Source organism: Sebastes fasciatus, chromosome 10 (assembly GCF_043250625.1).
Source record: "Sebastes fasciatus isolate fSebFas1 chromosome 10, fSebFas1.pri, whole genome shotgun sequence".
Taxonomy (NCBI): domain Eukaryota; kingdom Metazoa; phylum Chordata; class Actinopteri; order Perciformes; family Sebastidae; genus Sebastes; species Sebastes fasciatus.
Window position 1 is genome coordinate 14,507,848 of NC_133804.1, and position 21,942 is coordinate 14,529,789.

At 40.0% G+C, this 21,942-nt stretch overlaps 1 protein-coding gene across 6 annotated transcripts in view; it reads right to left on the reverse strand.

Annotated features, from left to right (window-relative positions):
- Positions 1-21,942, reverse strand: part of frmpd3 (FERM and PDZ domain containing 3) — an 89,809-nt gene that overhangs the window by 40,070 nt on the left and 27,797 nt on the right. For 5 of the 6 annotated variants that reach the window (XM_074648355.1, XM_074648359.1, XM_074648357.1 and 2 more), the window contains exon 2: positions 7,359-7,417. The exons of the other annotated variant lie outside the window; for it this stretch is intronic. The gene's annotated coding sequence lies outside the window, so the exon portion shown is untranslated. The remainder of the gene's footprint in view (positions 1-7,358; positions 7,418-21,942) is intronic. 6 annotated transcript variants of the gene reach the window in all.

Genomic DNA, 21,942 nt, shown 5'->3' on the forward strand with positions numbered 1-21,942 from the left:
GTCAGTGATCACCATAGCAACCTGTGGAGCAAGGAGCAAAGTAGCGTCTCTACGGTGTAGCGGCTGTAAGCCTGAGGGCTGAGGAGCGAAGAGAGGTTATGAGTAAGACGATGCACTGTACGAACCCCCGAGACTACATCTACATGTTGCTCTACACCAACATCATTTCTTACTCTTACTGGTCTGTAACAAAGCCTCTCTCTCTCTCTCTCTCTCTCTCTCTCTCTCTCTCTCTCTCTCTCTCTCTCTCTCTCTCTCTCACTCTCTCTCCCGCTCATCCTTTACCTTTTGCAAAAATGAACAGTATCAAGATATGTCTCTCTAACTGCACATACCGTACTGTTTAACATAGAAATGCTAATGTAATTTGTACAAAGCTTGGTTTATTTATTCAGCTGTTCTCAGCACATGAATACGAACATACTTGTCTGCATAGTGATGTATGAAACGGCATGATGCACATAGCGTGTGTAAGGCTATTGCTCTACTTGTCTTATCAAAGAACATGTCACATGGTATCACTTAAGAAATAATAGGATTGATTTAGAAGAAAGGAGTTATCACTGTGTGTGTTTGTGTGTGTGTGTGTTTCAGACAGTTTGGCATCTCAGCATGCATGCAGCTCCATCCTTAATTCTTATCATATAAGATATGTATTTTACTACAAACGTCTGTCTGGGATTCATTTTTTGCTTGTTTCTCCTCTCCACTTTATCTCTCTCTGTCTCTCTCTCTCACTCTCTCTGTGTCCTTCTCTCTCTCTCTCTCTCTTTCTCTTGCCGTCTCTGTGTTAATGTGCACGAACATGCATATGCATGTGTTTATGTTTGTGTGGGCGTCCCTGCCTGCTGTCAAGCTGCTGATTTCAGAAAAAAAGGTATCTGCAAATAGCATTTGGCAGGTCCGAGCGCCGTGGGAACTGTGGATCAACTCAGCGGTGTAGTGCTTTATATTTGCCGAGTGTTGCTGCATTTTGATTTGTACTAAGCTGAAAAATGAAATTGAATTAAGTATTATAGAGCGAAGAGTATTTGATTAGCAAAGTGGCATTTACTTTGGAAAATTCTGGAAATTGGGTATGCCGGGGGAGGATTACAAAATGACCTGTCATGTCAAGTATTTATATCTCAACGCTGGTGACAATTTCTCTTTGAATTTCTTCAAATTTGGTACAAACTACCACTTAGACTCAAGGATGAGCTGATTCGATTTTGGTGGTTAAAGGTTAAAGGTCAAGTTCACTGTGACCTCATTTCTGTCGCATTCATGAGAATGCGATATCTCAGGAACGCTTTGAGGGAATTTCTTCAAATTTGGCACAAGCGTCCACTTAGACTCAAGGATGAGCTGATTAGAATTTGGTGGTAACTGTGACACTGTGACTGTGATGAAATGATGACATTTCAAACAGACGTGGTTGTAAACTGTAACTTGACTGGTTGGCGGAGGAATACAATTCTAGTTTGAAGATTGAACTTTGCTTCCACAAGTTCAGGCTCACTTTGTTTCGCCCAGGGCAGCTAAACAATTAGGAGTGCCAACAGTCTTTTAATAACTTTAAGTCTTTGAGTTTCCAAAGAGGCTACATGCCAAATTCAGAGATTATTGGATCAACGGTCTTAGAGAAGTTTGTAAAAACAGAACTGCATTTCATTTTACAGTGTTCATGCATTACTCTGTGCTCTGCATTAGAGCATCTTCTGTTCATTTAAGTCTTGGAAACCAGCATCCAATTGGACCAACTTAAGAAGTGCCTGCATTGGGAATACGATATTTTTAGCTCAGAACATCAGACAGAAAACAAACAAACAAAAATCTCTGACTATTATCACACCACAGAGATCATTTATAGCGATTAAATATAATTGTATCACTTCAGTTGGGAATACTATTTCTCCATTTTGTATACACAGATATTTCTGTTGCGTCTTAATCTCAGTACCACTGTATAATATGCATTCAGTTTCTCATATACTAAATCGTCAAATTATATGTAATCCCTCCTTTAAGGATCAGTAAAGTCCAGTCCAATATCTAATTAAATCAGAGATTAAAGCTGTAGTGGATAGAAATGGAGCAAATATGATTAAAAGAAGTTATTTTTATAAAACGGTCACTATATCCTGACAGTAGTGCATGAGACAGGTAATCTGAAAAAAATCATGTGCCTCTGTGTCCTCTGGTGCTCCTAATGGCATCTGCAAGATTTCACAGACCGGAGGAAAACAACCAATCAGAGCCGAGCTGGAGCCTGCCGTCTCTGAGCAGCTGTCAATCACTCACAAACTCTGATCAAGCGGTCAAACTAGGCAGCACTGATCAAATATGAATCAATATTCTGTTACTGTAATGCCTATTTCTCACCTCAAATGTTTTCAGAAATATCTTGTAGTGTATTTTTAAGCTGTTAAATGAGAACGTTTGTTACCAGATCAGTTGAGGAAATACCCAGCCGGAGCAAACTCTCTTTTTGATCAGCGCTGCCTAGTTTGATCGTTTGATTGGAGTTAGCGAGTGATTGACAGCTGCCTCCGTTGAATGAACAGCCAATAGGAACGCTCTCTCTCTCTGAAATGACCTGTGATTGGCCAGAGTCTCCCATCACCGGCTAGATTTTTTAAAGCCTGAAACGGAGCCATGAGGAGGTGCAGAAGTCTAGTTTTCTCTCAGAACACTTGAATTACAATATGCTGAAAGTTTATTATGGACATTCTGCTCAATGATGCCAAAACATTCTGCCTACTCCCACTTTAAGGTTAGGGGACCGGTTAGGAGTTAGAAGACTTTTTCTACTGCCAAAACTTAATTCAACATTAATATCTGACGATATTGTATGTGTAGAGTTTCATGAGTTGCATTATTGATGTGAACAGACTATTGAAACTACAGACTATCTGATGTGGATATATATTACATCAGTAGTCTGAGGAGCAAGGAAAGAGGAAAGTTGGATACAAATCCAACTCTTCTGACCTAGTTTACTGCAGCACTTCTTGGACCCATTAAAATAAAAGGCAGGCAAATCTCAATTGACTTTTTAGAGGTGAGACCAAAATTAACAAGCAAAAGGAGTGGAATTAAACACTTGCAGAGACGGAGCAACACTTTGCATCAGCCACGTCCTGTTCAGAGTTATATTTCACTTGTCAAACTCCATTTCTGCTAAACCATTACCACGATGCCTTTAAGCTTTTTCCGTGTATTTCTGTATCAGTCATTTCTTTAGTGGGAAAAAGTGGTTGTCAAGATGAAACTCTCAGAATACATAATGACTTCATTAGTGGTCCTTCTCTGTGATTAATTGGAGTGCTGTGTCACCCAGTGTGACAGAGCCGCTCATCGCCAGACAGTGTTGTGACAGGAGAGAAGCGCCATGTTGATGAGTCTGGAGATGATCACACACACTGATGTACACTTGTAAGACACACACACACATTAGTAAGCAGCATCACCAAGCATGGAGAGCCCAGAAAGGGATTTCAGAATTAGACCTGGCCTAAAATCAGTCAGCTTTTTCTAAAAAAAAGGGACAATCTACCTGTGATTGACTGTTTTGCCAGTGGTGATTAGCAACAGCTTCAATATTTACCACAGCTCTTGATGTCAACATGTTGGCATGAGCCCAGCTGTGTTAGCACCCCCAAACAAGCTGGCATCTCTCTATCTGAACAGGCGAAGAAAGACCTCAGAGCCTCTCCGCTCAAGGGGCCAGAGATAAAAAACAATTCACCACGTTTGATGGCTGCTGTGAGCTCACCATCGCAGAGCATTTAACTACAAGGAGCAGGTAGAAGAAAACAAGTTGTATCCACTGTGTACAGGAGGGAGGGAGAAGTAGAGGTGGAGTAGTCGAAGAAAGCCTGAGTAAATGTCGAGTGTGGGAGATTGCACAGAGAGGTCAGGGATGAAGCGAGACGAGGGTCATGGTGTCTAGATAAGAGGAATCTATCAGAGGTTGAGGATCAATCTGCTGGTTTTTAACTGGTAAATGCTCCCCACTAGGATATCCAGCCTGGCCTTTGATGGGTTTGTCTGACTGATGTCGGCTTTGAACAGGGTGTCTGTATTTGCTACAACAGGGAATCATCGTGGTCCTGAAACAGAGCTCAGCTCGTCTGATAGAGAGATCTCCTCAGTATAAAGTCGAACGGCGGACTATTATTCAATCTATTTGATCAATACAACCATTGAATCGGGTCAGCTCCCATATCAGTACCGGCGCAAAAGAGTAAAAGAAACCTCTTAGCCAGAGAAGATTGTGGTTTGAGATGGTGACTCAATGTTAAACGGCAGCTTCACTGTATTAAATTACATCTATCTTTGATGAAAACTATTTGAACCTGCCTCTGGCTGGTTCACATGGTTCAATGGGGTCCTGGTTAGTGGCTGTTAGCTGCTCATGTTGCTCATCAAGTCTTTTCTGCAGGTAAATCCCACATTTATCCCAGAATCCGTATCAGTTTATGCATCATTTAGGCAAATAATAAGAAAATGTAAGGTAAGAGTCCGATAAATTCCAGCTTAACCACATTTGCATATTATTAGGTGTCTGTGAAGTGTCTCTGATGATGTAACGGTAGCTCTGTAAATCTGAGCTATTCAACATGCGTTGACATGCATTCAGAGATCATTAAAGCCCGGGCAACAGATCACATAGGAATCTTCCAGCATACGCATCATATGCATACCACACACACAGAGGCGCGGGTGAAAAACAAACAGCCCTCTCCCTGCCTGCGATAGCAACACCTTCTATATGCTTGAGTAGCTGTTTATATTCCCCCTGACGGATCACAGAGTTTTTTTTTTTTGTTGCTATATCTATGTTGTCTATCACCGGTACACCATGTCCTTTGTGGCCTCCTCCACTCAGCACAGTTTGCTTAGATCTCTGTGAAATGGTGAAGAGCGCTGCCCTCTCTCCTCCAGCGGCACTGAGATATTTAGGACTTGCCCTTTCTTTTGGTCCAATGATTTGGTTTACCTGCAGAATTAATTCCCATCAGCCTTAGCTGTTTTTTGGGTTTAGTGCAAATTAGCAAGTTAAACTTGGATGGTAAACATGCAAAACATCATATCTGCTAAACATCATCATCTTAGCATTGTCATATGAGCGGTTTTCTGCAGTGAAAATGTTGTTTTTGAAAGGCTAAACACCAACAAATGTGGATTGAAGCAGATTATTTCGTTAGATAAAAACATGTTGTGAATTTTGGAAATGACAACATCTATCTTTTTTTCATACATTTTGACTTTTGGACTTTACAACGCTCTGGAGTTATTGGAAATGTTTGGATCATACAATTCGGAAATAATCCTATGCCGCCACCACTGGAATCTCATCCTACAAATGGTACAACACTAATAATATTAGTGTAGCCTAACCTTTATCTGCAACTGTGCAGAAATACCGGGTTTAAACAGAACAAATAGACATGCAGCATTCAAATGTTGATTTAGAATTTGAATGTTAACGTTATGAATGAAGCTTTGAAGCTTACAGCTAATGCTCGGAGACATCAGCCTCAAATCGCCGCCGTTTAGGGAGAGAGGGCCTACAAAACTTTGAAGTAGCCTACGTCTACACTCTGTGCCTACCTATTGTGGATTCATCGTGACACATTTTGTTAGAAGGGGAGTTCTCAGGGGTGGCTGTGGCTCAGAGGTAGAGCAGGTCATCAGGAAGACCAGGTTTTTGCTGGTCAATGGCACAATCAGTTTCTGCTGCCTCAAGATAGCAATGCGCCTGACCACACCATGGGCGCACAGATGGGTGCAAGTACATTTGCTACATACACAACGTGGGCGTGAAAATGAGAACTGTGTTGGTCTGAATCTAGCATTTACAGTTGCATTGCACTGTGCACTGTGCACTGTGCACTGCATTGCCTGCTTTGCGCTGGGTGTAAGATTGGGCCCGTAGTCTTGTTTTGAGATAATTGCAGACGTTAGCTTGCTGTGCTAGCTCCACATGATATATAGAGCATGCTTTTGAAAACTACAGTCTATGTGGGGAGTATAAATTATTCCGCTGCAGAGATAAAATGACATCTTTACACATATATCCAGCCATGTTACACTGTGAGTGTGAATGTTATTTTTTTTTTGACAGGTCCTGATGGGAAGTTGGCAATCTTAACATCTTCCCAAAAATGTTGTTGCTCAGCATGCTGCCCACTCTAAGATGAAATAGAAGATGCACAGCAGGCTTTTTTTCATTTCAGTTTTCCTTGATACTGACACACATTCATTTGTTGAACAGCAAGGTGATGAAGTACACGGCAGTGATTCAGCATAGAGGGGGTCCTAACAAGTATAAGTGGCCACCTCTTTGAGACAATAAGTGCGCCTGTGATTGATTATAATCCCAAAGTGCTTTGGGGATAAACAACATGTTTTTGATGTTTGTGATCATTGTCTTTCATATGCTAATTAAGGACAGCTTCCAAATGTTGACGAGTGTTTCCTTTTCGCAAAATACAGCGTTTAGTACACTGTGCTGCATTAATAATAATAATAATGAAGAAACAAACATATCTAATTCTAAAATTGAAAAACCTTGTTGTGATAATTATGATAGCATATTTATTGTATATAAAAGTACATTTCCACGCAATTACTCATGACTGCAGCAAATTTGATTACTGTATTGACTGCAGTCATTTACTCTGCTGCATTATTAAACTCCCTCACACACATCCTGTAATGGCCGTAGTCATTGGCTGATGTACCTAGCTATAAGAGAGAACCCACAACTCTGCATCAGCTTTCTGCTCACTGGCATCGAATCAATGCAGAATTGCAGATGTGAGCAAAAGCTGCAGAGGACACACACACACACACACACACGCTCAAATCGCCGCCGTGTGTGTGTGATCACACCTTCACTGCAATATCATGACAACAGAGGCTTCCCACCAAGACAGAGTTCCTAACCTCCAACAGGATGTAACTTATGTTTCGTGAGAAAGACAGAGAGGGTTAGAGGGTAAAGCACTGGGAATAATTATGCGTGACTTATTTTGAATGGTCTATTAAAACAGAATGATCAGTCAGCGAGACGGAAAAGAGGCTATACATTTAAGCTCAATTTAACTCTATAGCTTTTGCTTATAGGCTCACATTGATAAAGGATTTAGCATTTAATCCTCTGTAAGATTACGTTTTATAGCCTTTTGTTTGATCAAACGGAAACGGAAGGAGTTTGAAATCTTTTCTGCATGATTCATGTTCTTTGAATTGGGGTTTCTACTATATAAATGATCTCACAGCGTGATATTAACACAGGGATCCTTCAGGAACTGCAGCTTTGGCTCATAAAAACCTTGGAGAAAGGGGAAGGTGAAATGTGTACTTACGATCTCTGAACGCTGACTGGTGGACAGGAGGGCCTTTTCTTAAGCAGGGGTTGAGAGCCCTGTTGAGAGGCACAAAAGCACAAACGATTTGAATGCTGTTCACAGTATAGAAGCTGAATAACCCACTGATGCTCGGCCTCAGTGTTGGTACATAAAATGGCCTGTGTGACCAATAAAAAAATTTAGTAATAGATGAATAATAGATTTAAATACCATAAGACATATTTAAATACTGTTAACAATAGTAGTGTGTGGGTGAGTGAATTGGGCACATAGGTGTTATTTGGCTTAGATATTCATTAATTCATAACACAAATGTTTTAATCCGTCAGCTACAGAAGTTCAGTTTTCAGTGGTATCATTATTCATTGCATCCATGTACTTTAGAGCTGAACATGATACTGTTATTGTTTTGGTTTGTTTTTGTATAGCCTAAAGTAAGTAGTAAATGAGTTGCATATTAGAATATGCTATGTAAAAAGGGTAGGTATAATAAGCTTAAGCTTCAGCCTACACCTTTTCCGTCAAAACTTCTTTTTTTCCCCCTATTTTATTTAATGCCTTATTGTTACCTATTCCTTGTTGTTTAAATTCAGATTCACAGGTTGGTGTTCGTGCTGCTTCTGTTCATACTGCGGTGCCCTTGATAATGTAATATCAGCATTTTTAAATACCACCTTGTTTCACACTCTTTTAATTTGATTGCTAATAACATAAAACAGCCAGGGCTGTAGTTTATTGTTTATTAAAATTAGAGTGCAAATGACTAGGCATGAAGTCTATTTTGCATAGAGTGATAATAAACTAATAAACAAATTATATATGTGCACTGTGAGTCGTCTTTAATGATGGCTGTACCCTCTCTAATAATGACTATGTTTTTTAATATATAAAATTGCTCCATTAAAAAATGATTGCAAAGTAATTTTCTCAAACACTCTTTTACGTTATTACAGCAGGACATGAAAAAACATAAACCTGGGGTGCTTGACACATTAAATGTTCACAAAGATTTTTACACTCGGGGCACAGATTGGTGTCAGGACATCAATGCATAACATTATCGATGTTCCATTCACTGTTGCACAGAGTGATCTGTCCACGATAACATTTTTAATACAACTGAAACTACACTCTTTGACCTCATCAACTGAAGCATGCCACCTTTCTTTAAAATCTGTCACCTATTTACACTCTTGTACAGATGACTTTGACTCAACAGAATATACCCAGTCAACTGAATTAACAACCTCAATAACCCAACTTGAAGGCAGCCTATTAAAAGCCAAACACTGGACCAACTTGTATCTGCTGTCAAACATTGTGCATTCATTCCAGCAATCCAATGTTAACGCACACATTTGTTGCATCAACACTTGATCACTGTATTGTCCATGGGGTGACACACTTTTCCACGTACGGGTAAAGCACATCAACAATTGTTGGTGGAATGCACTGTAAAAGGTTGCTAAATGCTAGGGTTACAACATTTACAATTATTTGGACGACCTTAAAGGTGCCCTGACGAGTTTTCTTGTAAACAAACAAAGTTTCTGTTTACATTCAGATTACGTTACTCACTAGGGGTGGGAATCACCAGAGGCCACACAATATGATCTTATCGCGATTTTAAACATTTTGAGATATGCTGAGTATTGCGATAAGATTTATTGTGATGAGTTTTCATTCACATATCTGGAGGTCAGAGGTCAAGAGACCCCTTTTGAAAATGGCCATGCCAGTTTTTCCTCACCAAAATTTAGTGTAACTAACTGGACTAATATTTATTGTTCATCCTGACAAGATAACATGAAATGGTACCAATGGATTTCTTAGGTTTTTTAGTTTCATATGATACCATTATCTTCACTCTAGCTTTAAGACTGAGCCCGCTACAACCTCCGAAACACAGACTAGCGGGTTATTAAGAGGTTAATAGTTTATATAATAAAAGATTGATACTTGACGTCCATGTATTGATACAATATTGCCATGCAAAATATTGCCATACTGTGCTGCATATAATATTGTGTGTATCCTTAACAAATATGTGTAATACATTTCCTCCCTCAAAAAACATTTGCAAAGCAGATTTTGAGAGTATTTTGGATCTTATTTGAATAATATAAAAGCACTTGCAGGAATGTGTGTCGTGTCAACTGTGCGCTTGTGACCTGTGCGTGCAAAAGAGCAACAGAACCGCAGCCCACTCATGAAAACATTGCTGCAAACTGCTACTAGCCTTCCTTTAAGCTTTGTTCAGTTACTGGTAGTGACTCATTCTCTTCATATAGTAATGTTTAACTCCTGTGTTATCATTATTTCACAGGCTTAGGTTCTTGCCAATGCAATTTTAGTTTTGGTATCCTGTTTTTGTGGTCTGTGTGACCCTGTTCATTCATGTTGCTGCATGTCTGTTTGTGCGAGTAGGAGTAAGCTAATAAGTTAGTCTGTAGTGTGTGGGCCTTCTTCCTATCTCCTCTCAGCTGGGCAGTAACAGAGGTTGAAACTTGTTGTTTCTTTATGACTAAGGTGATAGCTGGGCGTCCATAGTGACTGAACCATTATGTCTCTGCACTGGTAGTAATCCTGCTATGACAGTAATGATGAACATGTTGGAGACGACTGATAAATATCTGTCCAGATCCAGATATTTCATTGTGTATACTGTATGTCTATATTTTCCCTCTCTATGATGTCTTTTATTATTTATATTATTTCAAATTCAATGAACGGATATAAAGTGTAGGTCTCATTATATGATATTGAGCAAACTAATGACACTCTAATCATTGAAACATGCCCTCATTTAATATCTCATCACACTTTCTAAACACAGACAGACTGAAATACTCTGCTCCTGTCGAGCACAATGTTCCAGTTATAATGGGCTGGAAAACATCCACATTCATTCTATAATTGCACAAATGGTACGTTTCAAACAGAGACTGCCCGCAGCTTTGATAGCAGGAGGCAGAGCGAGATGTGGACTCGCTAGAACCTGGAGAACACGTACGTAACCGTCTCCCACTGCTTCTTACAAGTGACCCAGGAGGATTGTTTTACACGTCGAACATGGAATCCAAGATAAGAATCAGATCTGACTTAAAAGTAGGAGGATATTAATTAGCACCAACAAGGCCCGGTGGTGCTTCTTGTAATAGTAGGGGTAAATGTTTCATTAGCTTGCACATAGCAGGGACCATAGTAATAAATTAGACTCTGTAACCGCTACGGACACCAAAGTGGATCTGTTTGTCCAGAGACACTGAGGCTTTTTTTAGCTGCATGTGTCAAAAGAGCACTTACACAACGCAGAGCTGGACAAAAGAAAGGGTGTGTGGAAAGGCTGTACACAAGAGGGGTAACAATTTATTGATTTGTGGAAATGTTTTTCCACAGAGTCACATAATCCACAAATACTGATTCAAACAGAAGAACGGCAGATAGAGAAAAATATCAAAAGTGAAAGTATATTTATTACTATGTAATAATATGAAACAATTATTTCAAAGTAAGATTTGCATTTTAAAATAGTTTTGAAGTCTTAAAAAGTATGGGATGGGTAAAGAAGGTTGCATTTTTATTTATTTATTTTTATGGCACCATAATTGGAAAGGAAAAAGTAAGAAATTCTGATACGCTGAACATTTCTGCCTACTGAGGTGTAACTTTCAAAGCTGCAACACTGAGCTGGAATGTGTGAGGATTGATTGCATCATATGGAAATTCTGACATATTTTAGGGTTCAGTACAGATGACTGTCCATTTCTTTTTGTTAGTTTCTTTATGTTAGGTTGTCAATGCTCATTATAATATCATTGTTGTGGTTTTTTTTTACCTCCTGTCTCACGCACATGAGTCATTCCAATTGCATCATAAAAACATCACTGTTGTTGTCTAGAAAAGTCTATAAAACTGTACTTGCCGGAGGCTATAGTTGAATAGAACACATGTTCATTATTGAAATACAAGCTATCCCTCCATCGCTCAAGCATAAAGCTACCGACTTTTATCGACAAGTAATTACTAAAAGAATCCCTTTTGCTGTGGGTTGCGGCATATGTGCAAATATACAGTACATGTGTCAACAAGACGTTTAACCATAACAGTAGAAATGGTTTTGGGCAACTTATACATTTCGGGTAAACATCTGGAACAGATGTCTGTCTCTGCTGACAGCTACAGTGTGATCCATGATAACACATGTATCTATCTGACTGGAGGGAAGTCAGTGCATAGATTTTATTAGTCCAATAAAATGTCTTAGTAAGAAACTCTTTTCCTACCAGGTCTCAGTGAGGATAAGGAAGTTGATCTCCTGCATAGACAGTCGTGACTTTTCTACCCAAAATGTTTGTTTGTTCTTGGAAGAAATCCTTTTTTTTTTTTAAAGCAATTGCAAAGCCAGATGTGAGAAAAGCTATGAAGGGAGTGGCACCATATGACTGTATCACATTGTAAGAATTCAGCTTGAAGAAGCTGATGAAGCAGATGTTTCATTTCTATTGTTTTGGTCCTTCAGGGGCCCTGGCAGATCTCTTAATTGATGCGATGTTTCTGTCTTCTGAGAAGTCATCTGCTTTGGTGAAGTGAACCGCAATTACTTTCAGGTTCAGCTAACTGATCGTTGAATGTCTTGCCAGGTTTAGCTAGCTGGTGCTTTGCTCTTGTGAATTCTGGAAATGTCAGATAGTCCGATCCTTTCACTGCCTGCTTCCATGAATTAATCAATATCCCAATGTTTAGAAGGCTGCCCACCTTTCTACCCCTTTATCCCATCCCTCTTCATCTCAAGTAAATGATGCTTATTTCCCTCCTTTATTTCAACTCACTCTCATTTTAAACCTCATCTCCTTCTGCCATCCAGCCACCATCTGACTTGTATATTCAGTAAACAGAGCCTGACTCTTTGTCCATTTCATCCAGACTATTCTCTCACAGCACCCTCTCTGCATTCTTTACCCTCTCAGCTCCCCCCTCTCCCTGGACACACATTGTAACGCTTCTTATTTGCCCTGTGCAAACAGCGTCTGTCTGCACCTTCTTTTCTCTGCCTCCTTCTCCTTCACACCTCTCCACTGAGGTTATTTCTGTTGTCGAAGCAAACGCAGCCTTTTCTCTGTTCTCTCTTAGAAGTCTGATCGTATCATACACACCTGATGCTTACCTTATCTACAGAAATACACTGCTGTCCATTTTAACCTTTACACTCAAACAAGGTCAACAAGGGTGTGGGCAAAATGGAAAAAACCCAAAGACATACTACTATACTGTTACCTTTGAGCATTTGCAGCTTTGTCATTGTCATTTGTCATAATTAATGGGTAGCATATTGTACACAACATCCATATATCAACACTACACCCACAAGGCTGGTACCCGCTGTGTTACTATGGTAACATCATGAGATGTCTCATGGCAGATAGAATTAGCCATCATCAGTAATTAGAGCTCATTAGCTCATGGGCCATTTTTCACCAAAAAGAGGAAAATAAAGAAAAAACATTGTGCTGAGATGGATTGTTAGGACCAGACCAGAATGTTTTTTCATTGGATGTCATTAGACAGACACAGTGGATGCAGTGGAGGCGCATACAAACAAAACCCAACATGTCACTGTCAGACGATGCACATTATGACAGCCGCACCAAAGGCAGTGAGAAGCTGGACATCGTAGTCAGCAGTCCCTAGTTTATCATTTCAGGATATTGGATCCTTGAGATGTTTTCAGCACCATGAACCTGCTGGTATCAATCTCTCAAGGTCAAACACAAAAATGTTCTCAATAAGGTGGTGAATGTCTGCAGAAAAATAACCAGCACAGCACAGAAAACCCTTCACGACCCTTACAGTTATATAAGGAAGCAAAATCCATCCCGTCTGATTGTTCCCATTCTTTACATCAACAGTTTCAGTTTCTGCCACCTGGAATCCTCCTCAGACTTCCACCAACTAAAACCAATAAATCCAAACGCTCCTTTATAGCCTCCATCATCTCCCTCCTAAACTCTAGGAGGAAAAGGTTGTTTTTTTTCTTTATTCTTTTTGGCCTTAGTGTTGTATTTATGTTTTATGTGTGCTAAATGTGTGCATCCCACTGCTGCACAACCAATTGCCCCACTGGGGAGACTTTTCAGCCCCATTGACAGCAAACTGTCTGCTTCAGATGTTTCAGCACCATGGACAGCAAACTGTCTGGTTCAGATGTTTCAGCAACGTGGACAGTAAACTGTCTGGTTCAGATGTTTCAGCACCATTGACAGTAAACTGTCTGGTTCAGATGTTTCAGCAACATGGACAGTAAACTGTCTGGTTCAGATGTTTCAGCACCATTGACAGTAAACTGTCTGCTTCAGATGTTTCAGCACCATTGACAGTAAACTGTCTGGTTCAGATGTTTCAGCAACATGGACAGTAAACTGTCTGGTTCAGATGTTTCAGCACCATTGACAGTAAACTGTCTGGTTCAGATGTTTCAGCAACATGGACAGTAAACTGTCTGGTTCAGATGTTTCAGCACCATGGACAGCAAACTGTCTGGTTCAGATGTTTCAGCAACGTGGACAGTAAACTGTCTGGTTCAGATGTTTCAGCACCATTGACAGTAAACTGTCTGGTTCAGATGTTTCAGCAACATGGACAGTAAACTGTCTGGTTCAGATGTTTCAGCACCATTGACAGTAAACTGTCTGCTTCAGATGTTTCAGCACCATTGACAGTAAACTGTCTGGTTCAGATGTTTCAGCAACATGGACAGTAAACTGTCTGGTTCAGATGTTTCAGCACCATTGACAGTAAACTGTCTGGTTCAGATGTTTCAGCAACATGGACAGTAAACTGTCTGGTTCAGATGTTTCAGCACCATTGACAGTAAACTGTCTGGTTCAGATGTTTCAGCAACATGGACAGTAAACTGTCTGGTTCAGATGTTTCAGCACCATTGACAGTAAACTGTCTGCTTCAGATGTTTCAGCACCATTGACAGTAAACTGTCTGCTTCAGATGTTTCAGCACCATGGACAGCAAACTGTCTGGTTCAGATGTTTCAGCAACGTGGACAGTAAACTGTCTGGTTCAGATGTTTCAGCACCATTGACAGTAAACTGTCTGGTTCAGATGTTTCAGCAACATGGACAGTAAACTGTCTGGTTCAGATGTTTCAGCACCATTGACAGTAAACTGTCTGCTTCAGATGTTTCAGCACCATTGACAGTAAACTGTCTGGTTCAGATGTTTCAGCAACATGGACAGTAAACTGTCTGGTTCAGATGTTTCAGCACCATTGACAGTAAACTGTCTGGTTCAGATGTTTCAGCAACATGGACAGTAAACTGTCTGGTTCAGATGTTTCAGCACCATTGACAGTAAACTGTCTGGTTCAGATGTTTCAGCACCATTGACAGTAAACTGTCTGGTTCAGATGTTTCAGCACCATGGACAGCATACTGTCTGGTTCAGATGTTTCAGCACCATGGACAGCAAACTGTCTGGTTCAGATGTTTCAGCACCATTGACAGTAAACTGTCTGGTTCAGATGTTTCAGCACCATGGACAGCATACTGTCTGGTTCAGATGTTTCAGCACCATGGACAGCAAACTGTCTGGTTCAGATGTTTCAGCACCATGGACAGCATACTGTCTGGTGGGGTTAAATGGTAAATGGACTTGCGTTTATATAGCGCTTTTATAGTCTTCCGACCACTCAAAGCGCTTTACACTACATTTCAGCATTCACTCATTCACACGAACATTCATACGTTGATGGCAGAGGCTGCCATACAAGGTGCCAACTTTGCCTATCAGGATCTAATCTAAATACTCGTTCACACACCGATGGCTTCGGGAGCAGTTTGGGGTTAAGTGTCTTGCTCAAGGACACATCGACATGTGACCGGAGGAGCCGGGGATCGAACCACCGACCCTCCAATTGGTACACGACCTGCTCTGAGCCACAGCCGCCCGAATTGTTTCAGCACCATGGACAGCAAACTGTCTGGTTCAGATGTTTCAGCACCATGGACAGCAACAGCCTGGTGGAGATGTTTCAGCACCATGGACAGCAACAGCCTGGTGGAGATGTTTCAGCACCATGGACAGCAACAGCCTGGTGGAGATGTTTCAGCACCATGGACAGCAACATACTGGTGGAGATGTTTCAGCACCATGGACAGCAACTGTCATGGGTATATCTGAACGATGTCTGCACCTCACCACTGAATATATTTCAATGGAAGCCATCCAGAGAGTTAAACTATACGTTTATCTTCAAGAAATCCCAGATGGGAGGGCTCTGTGCTACAGGAACAAGCCCTCTACATGCAAGCTTCAAAATATGGGAACAAAGGGATAAATCAATCAATCAATCAATGAATAACCAAAACTTGAATCTTCATTATTGAATTCTTTTCACACAGTCAGGCTGGAAAGAGAGTCCACTTTATTCCTAGTAATTGTCATATTTATGAAATAATTTCAAACCACCATCCTCCCTGCTTTCCTCCAGAAGTTCAGTGCATTACATATTCCTCCTCCTCCTCCGCATCCCCCAATGTCCTTTCTTCAATTGTCATTCACTGCATCCACTCACTAATGGAAGCTTTAAAAGGACTATCAAGGAGGAAAATGATGGTTAAACAATTCAGATATATTTAACAAACCTTTTAGCCACTTCATTTTCTACATTAGCAGTGATGATTCAATGGGGGGGAAGGCTGCGGTAAGGTGTCAGCTAAAAGCTCATGATGAAGCGGACTGTTTGTCAGGCAGGGAGATAAGGCCTGTAATTGCCCAGGTTCCTGTATTGTCAATATGCATCCTAATGCCTTCAAAGGCTATGTGCTTATAAGAGCAGGTGCTTTTTTTTTTTTAGATAACACATGGCTCTGGCCGATGGAACTGTTGGATGCATGTGAACGGAAAAAAAGTGAAAGCATTTGAATTTGGATATCCATAATAAAACCTGCTGAAGTGCCCAGACACAGTGATATCTCAGTGGTCCAGCTGCTTTTCAAGCGTAAATGGTTTCAATTTAATACTAGCCTGTGAGTTTGTGCTGTGCGGACACACATTTGTACAGGATGTGTGTGCGTGTGCTTATACATGTACAGTACACATTGATTTGTGTGTAATGTCTTTGATCACCCCGCTGTTAGATGTTCCTGCTAGCTCCTAACCCGCTTAAGCTTTTTAATGGAAAGCCGCGGGTTGGCCTTTTCTCACTGTGCCCTCTGCTGTGGCATGCTTCACTTTGGAAAAAGGAATACTTGCTAATTAAGATAGTTAGTCCCCAGGGGTTGCTCTCTGCAGCCAGTTTCCGCTCACTGTGGGACTGAGAGGTTGACGGGTCTGCAGACACCACAAGTGTCTATGGAAATTGAAGGATGCAAGAGAGAGAGTGGACTTCATTTGTGAATTTGCATGCAGCACTCTACAGAGGAGTCAGTGGAAACTGTGTTGGGAGTGTGAAATATGCTGTAAAATAATGAGGAGAACATAAAGCAGCTCATATCACTGAAATTTATTTTGTTATTTTAACGTGACAGTGTTGTTGCTGCTCCTGAGAAAATACAGCACTCTATTATTAGAGTGTCTGCACTGCATTGCATAAAAAAGATTTAGTTGTTTCAATTTTTTATATTATAAATCATCTTTATATTAGTGACATTTGATGCCAATTACATTAGCTAATTATAATCAAGCACATTTTAACAAAGACATGGTCGTGCATACAAAACTTTCAAACAAATTAGAACTCAAGGAGCGCATGCTTCAATCCTACAATCCTCTAAATCTGTTATTTTAGTAATACATAATATTTTGAAAGGTTTAATCTGCTTCTTGATTTAAATTTGCATCACATTATGCACTGTGTTAGACAAATATGCTGATTTGTAGATGGTGGGCATGAGTTTTGAAAGAATATCAAAGTTTTTTTTTAAAGAATTTTAGGGATTTGTACATTTACAAATTGTATAAAACTTACAGCTTCACTAAATCATTTATTTTTATATTATCAACTGCAGAGAATTATTATGTGACTTTGCAATCCCTCTCAGTTTTACAGAACATTTCAGCATCTTTAAGCTCATTGGGTTTTTATTCCTCGCAACTTTTAGTTCACTCTCACCACTCTCATCAAATCATTTCCAGCAGCTAGGAGCTTTTTTTTTTAAGCAAACACGCTCTGATAAACCCGCTCTACACTACGTGCCCAGCACCAAACCACAAACAGACAAAGTTAGCAACCAGGTGCTGAAAACAGTGAAGCATCTGACTGGCTATGAATGTTGCTCTGGATGTGCTGGATGTGTAAATAAGCAACTGTTTGCACTGACCAGTGGGGGCAACCTCTGGTTCTGAAAAGTGAAGCCAAAGTGGAAGTGCCTTAAACTTGCATTCTTTCTAATAACCAGCAGGGGGCGACTCCTAGAAGTTTATGAGAAAATGACCCTACTTCTCACTTGATTCATTACCTCTGTAAACATTGTAAACATGAGTTTATAGTCTCAATCGCTAGTTTCAAGTCTTCTTCAATACAGCATGATGTTCATTTAGTAAATTATGGTCCCATTTCGAGTCACATAGACCATAAAGCAGGGTATGCTTTAGGGCGTGGCTACCTTGTGATTGACAGGTTGCTACCACGGCGTTGTCCGGTCTGGGAGTTGTCAGAGTTTTTGTCTTACAACTTTAACCCTTTCACAGTATGTTCTCAGTTCAAGAATGTTAATTGTAACATTTTGGTCGGCTAAAAATTTCATGTTCAGCATTCGTTTTTATTTAGCTCCACCCTCTTGTGTCACTTCTGGTTGCAAAAAAACAACATGACGACGACCAAAATGCCGAACTCGAGGCTTCAAAACGGCAGTCCACAAACCAATGGGTGACGTCACGCTGACTATGTCCACTTCCTGTATACAGTCTATGCTCATTACCCGAGTGGTCATGGCAGTTCAAATGTATCATTTTGCACCACCTATAGGAAGAATGACATTAAATTGTGCAGGATTACTTACAGTTGACATGTGTATATGTCATCTAAATTTGGTTGTAGTTGCCCAGCCTGTTTATGTATTTATGTAAAACAGGCCACATATACAAGCATTTGGCAACTACTTGTAGTAAAAAGGTCTGCCGTATCAAAAAACAAGTGAATAGGTTTTTTTTCGCAGTCTCATCTAAATGATTTACCCAATTTAATTTAAATTCAACAATATTTGTAGGAAGCTTGATCATGAAACTGTTCTGCAAAAATATCTCTATATTAGTGTCTTTGGAAATATTGATAGATTTGTCTAATCCAGGATTCTATGCCTTACACTTACACAAAATAAAGAGGTTTATAAATAGATAAATGGTGGCGCTACTTGTTATGCACTTGTTCCTTCATTGCAATATGTTAAAGTGTTTTATTGGATATCCTGCTAACTAACTGACAAACAAGATAAGGTCGGAAACATGATGTCCTTGGCGTCCTCCTCCCTCCCGCGGCTACATGCGGTGCTTGTGTTACTCCTTGGGGACCACCAGTGCTCTACACACAAGCCTCACAATGTCAAAACAACATCAGAAACGGTTAAAGCGACGCCCACTTTCTCTGGACGTAAATCCCATTTACTGGTGGAAAGGAAATGTCAGAAATCCCCTCAGCTGCCAAAGTTAGTATGACAGTATTTTATGTACTTTTTTCTCCACCAGCACAAATCAGATGATGCTCACAGCACCTTCTTTTATAAGCTGACAATTACAGCAACATAAGAATTATCTCCTCATACCATGTGCTCCGTTAGCCTTTTAAATACCTCATACTTAAGAATACGCTCACCGGTAACCTACAGAAGCTATACGGATTCTTTACCCTTGAGGGCCAGATGTTGCACCGACCTTATGCGACTCATTATGATGATTTACTTGCATCTTGATGTTTACGCCTCAGGACAATCATACATGATTACCTAATGAATACAGAGGGAAAGGAGGGCCTAAAGGAGGACAATGAATAGAAAGGTGTGCAGCTAATTAATGTAGTCTTTTCTCAGAATAAGGATCCAGTCTTGTGTGTGAGAGAGAGTCTGTGCTGGTGCTGATGGGGGGTTGTTGGATGATTACCAATTTCTAATTCCTTGCACATCTCAGAGATAAGGTAAAATTGGCTGCAATCTCAGGACACCTGATGTTTTTCTTGTCTTTGGAATCATCCAAATTACCGAGATAATTTTTAGCTCGGGCTGAGCCGTCAGTGTACCTACCTTCATAATAACATGAAGTCAGTTGTTGTTGTCAAGCTAACAATGTATGGGGATCCAAATAAACCTTTTTGCACAGGAAGGTGTGCTATAAATCTGCTTGTTGTTCTACTGGCTAATCAGCAGGATGTTCTCCGTACACATAAAATCAAACGGCCAACAGCAGCTAGTTTATTTGACTTTTAAGAATTACAAGTAAGGCTTGAGTAAGGATGTGAGGATGAATTAATAAGTTATTTGGCGATGTCCCCTGCAGGCCTTGGGATTCAGAGCTGTTCTTGTGCTTGCTTGTGTCTCAACACAAAACAGCAAAAACAAGCTTAAGGTTTGAGCTCTCGCTATTCACGTTGTAGATCTGGAAGAAAATATCAGACTCACTTTTAGTATCCTGGAAAATATTTTAAATTGCAAACAAAACAAGTGTGTGAGACTGTAGTCTTAATCCATTTCAACCTCTTTGGATTTTAATCCAAAACAAATAACCAGTGTGCCAACATACAGCAGAGTACATTTACTCAAGTACTGTACTTAAGTACATATTTTATACTCTTTGAGTATTTTCATTTATGTGACAGATACAGTTACTTTTTACTTTACAAATTAAGATTTTACATGCAAAAAATAAGAGCAGCTTCTGAAATATGATACATTATAGATTAAACTACCCAATGGTACAGTATATAAAGTAGTTGAAATTGGCTCCACCTCGACTACAACAATAAAATGCTGCTTACACACTGATGCATCAATAATAATCCACTGATATAATATGTAGTAGTATAACAGCATAACAGTTACTTAAAGGTGCAGTGTGTAGGATCTGGTAGTATCTAGTGGTGCGGTTGCAGATTGCAACCAACTGAAGCCTCTCCCGTGTGCCAAGCGTGTTGGAGAGCTACGATGGCCGATGCAAAACGCGAATGGTCATATCTAGAGCCAGTTGTTGTAAGAGTGCTTTGAGTGTGTGCGTGTGTTACACACTGTTCCTTAAACAGGCGTAAAGGCTCTGAATAGTTCTTCCACCATATACACAGGGGCATAATCCATCTGAAATAAATGTTAAACCATTTATACCTGATGTTTGTTATATCATTTATACCATATCATGACTCTATATGATACAGTACCTTCTTCCTACCACTGTGAACGATCACCATCTATTTCGACCACAATGTTAAGGTGTGAGAAGACCAGAACAGAAGAGTTCAGTTTAGCATCATGAGGAGTACCGCTCAGCCTGTAGCCTGTGTAATGCCTTTTGTGGCTCTGGAGGAGCTTTCTAAAGTCTGAAAAAACAACCCTGATGTCTTTAGGGTTATCTCAGCTCAGGCTTGAGACTTGAGAATTGTAGGATCAAGTGTATTTGGAGCTTGACCCATACTAGGCACTAAAAGTCAGGATATCTCAGCCTCAGCTGCTTCGATTGTGACCATTCTTTTTTAATCTGTCTCTTGTGAGTCCTCCACCTTTTATTGAAGGGATATACTAGATTGCTTGAGTACCCATTTAAATCTTGAGAAAAGAAAGACTCTGCATGCTAAGGTCCATGCATTTATTTAATGAGAAAGCCAAGCTTTTGGTCCTTTAACGTTCATCGGGGAAAATACTCGACAAAATGGAAATCTCTAAGCTTATAACGACATCAAATAGAGCACACTAAAATTGCCATTTTACAAGATGATCCAACAAAGAAACCATTAAACCAATAAATCAGACACATAATTACAGTAAACTACGACAATGCTACCCACTCTCCCTTGACAAAGCAAAACTGTGAACAAATGAATCCCTTTTCTAAAACATTATGGCTTGCAGAATATTAATATACACTGTGTGCTGTATTGTTTCTCATTACTTCTTCACAGTGAGAGAGTGTTATACCTAATTGTTCAGTGCATTTAGGAAAGCCAACATCAAATAGTTTTATTTTTAGAGTAGTGTATTATCAATCATGGTCCAATAAAAACAATTGTGAGGGTATTGCTTTTATTGATTTTTAGAAACAAGAGACTCTGGCTTTGCTTTGGTGTTTATGTCCAGCTGGCAGAGTTCTGTTACATTAATCTGTAATGATGTTTCACACAGAGAGCACACACTTCAATAGTATAAAGGAGAGAGAGAGTCATTCTCCATGTTTATGAACACCAATGAAAAGTTCAAAGGCACTCTCTATGAAATATTCAATCTGAATTTATCTGGTAATGTTTTGTAAAGTGCATACATCATAGTATCTTTTACAGCCCACTCATCTCAGCTCTGGAATCTGTCCGTTATTACATGAACGTACCCCATGACCAGCATGAGGAGTTCACGTCAGCAGCCAGAACACCTGTGAC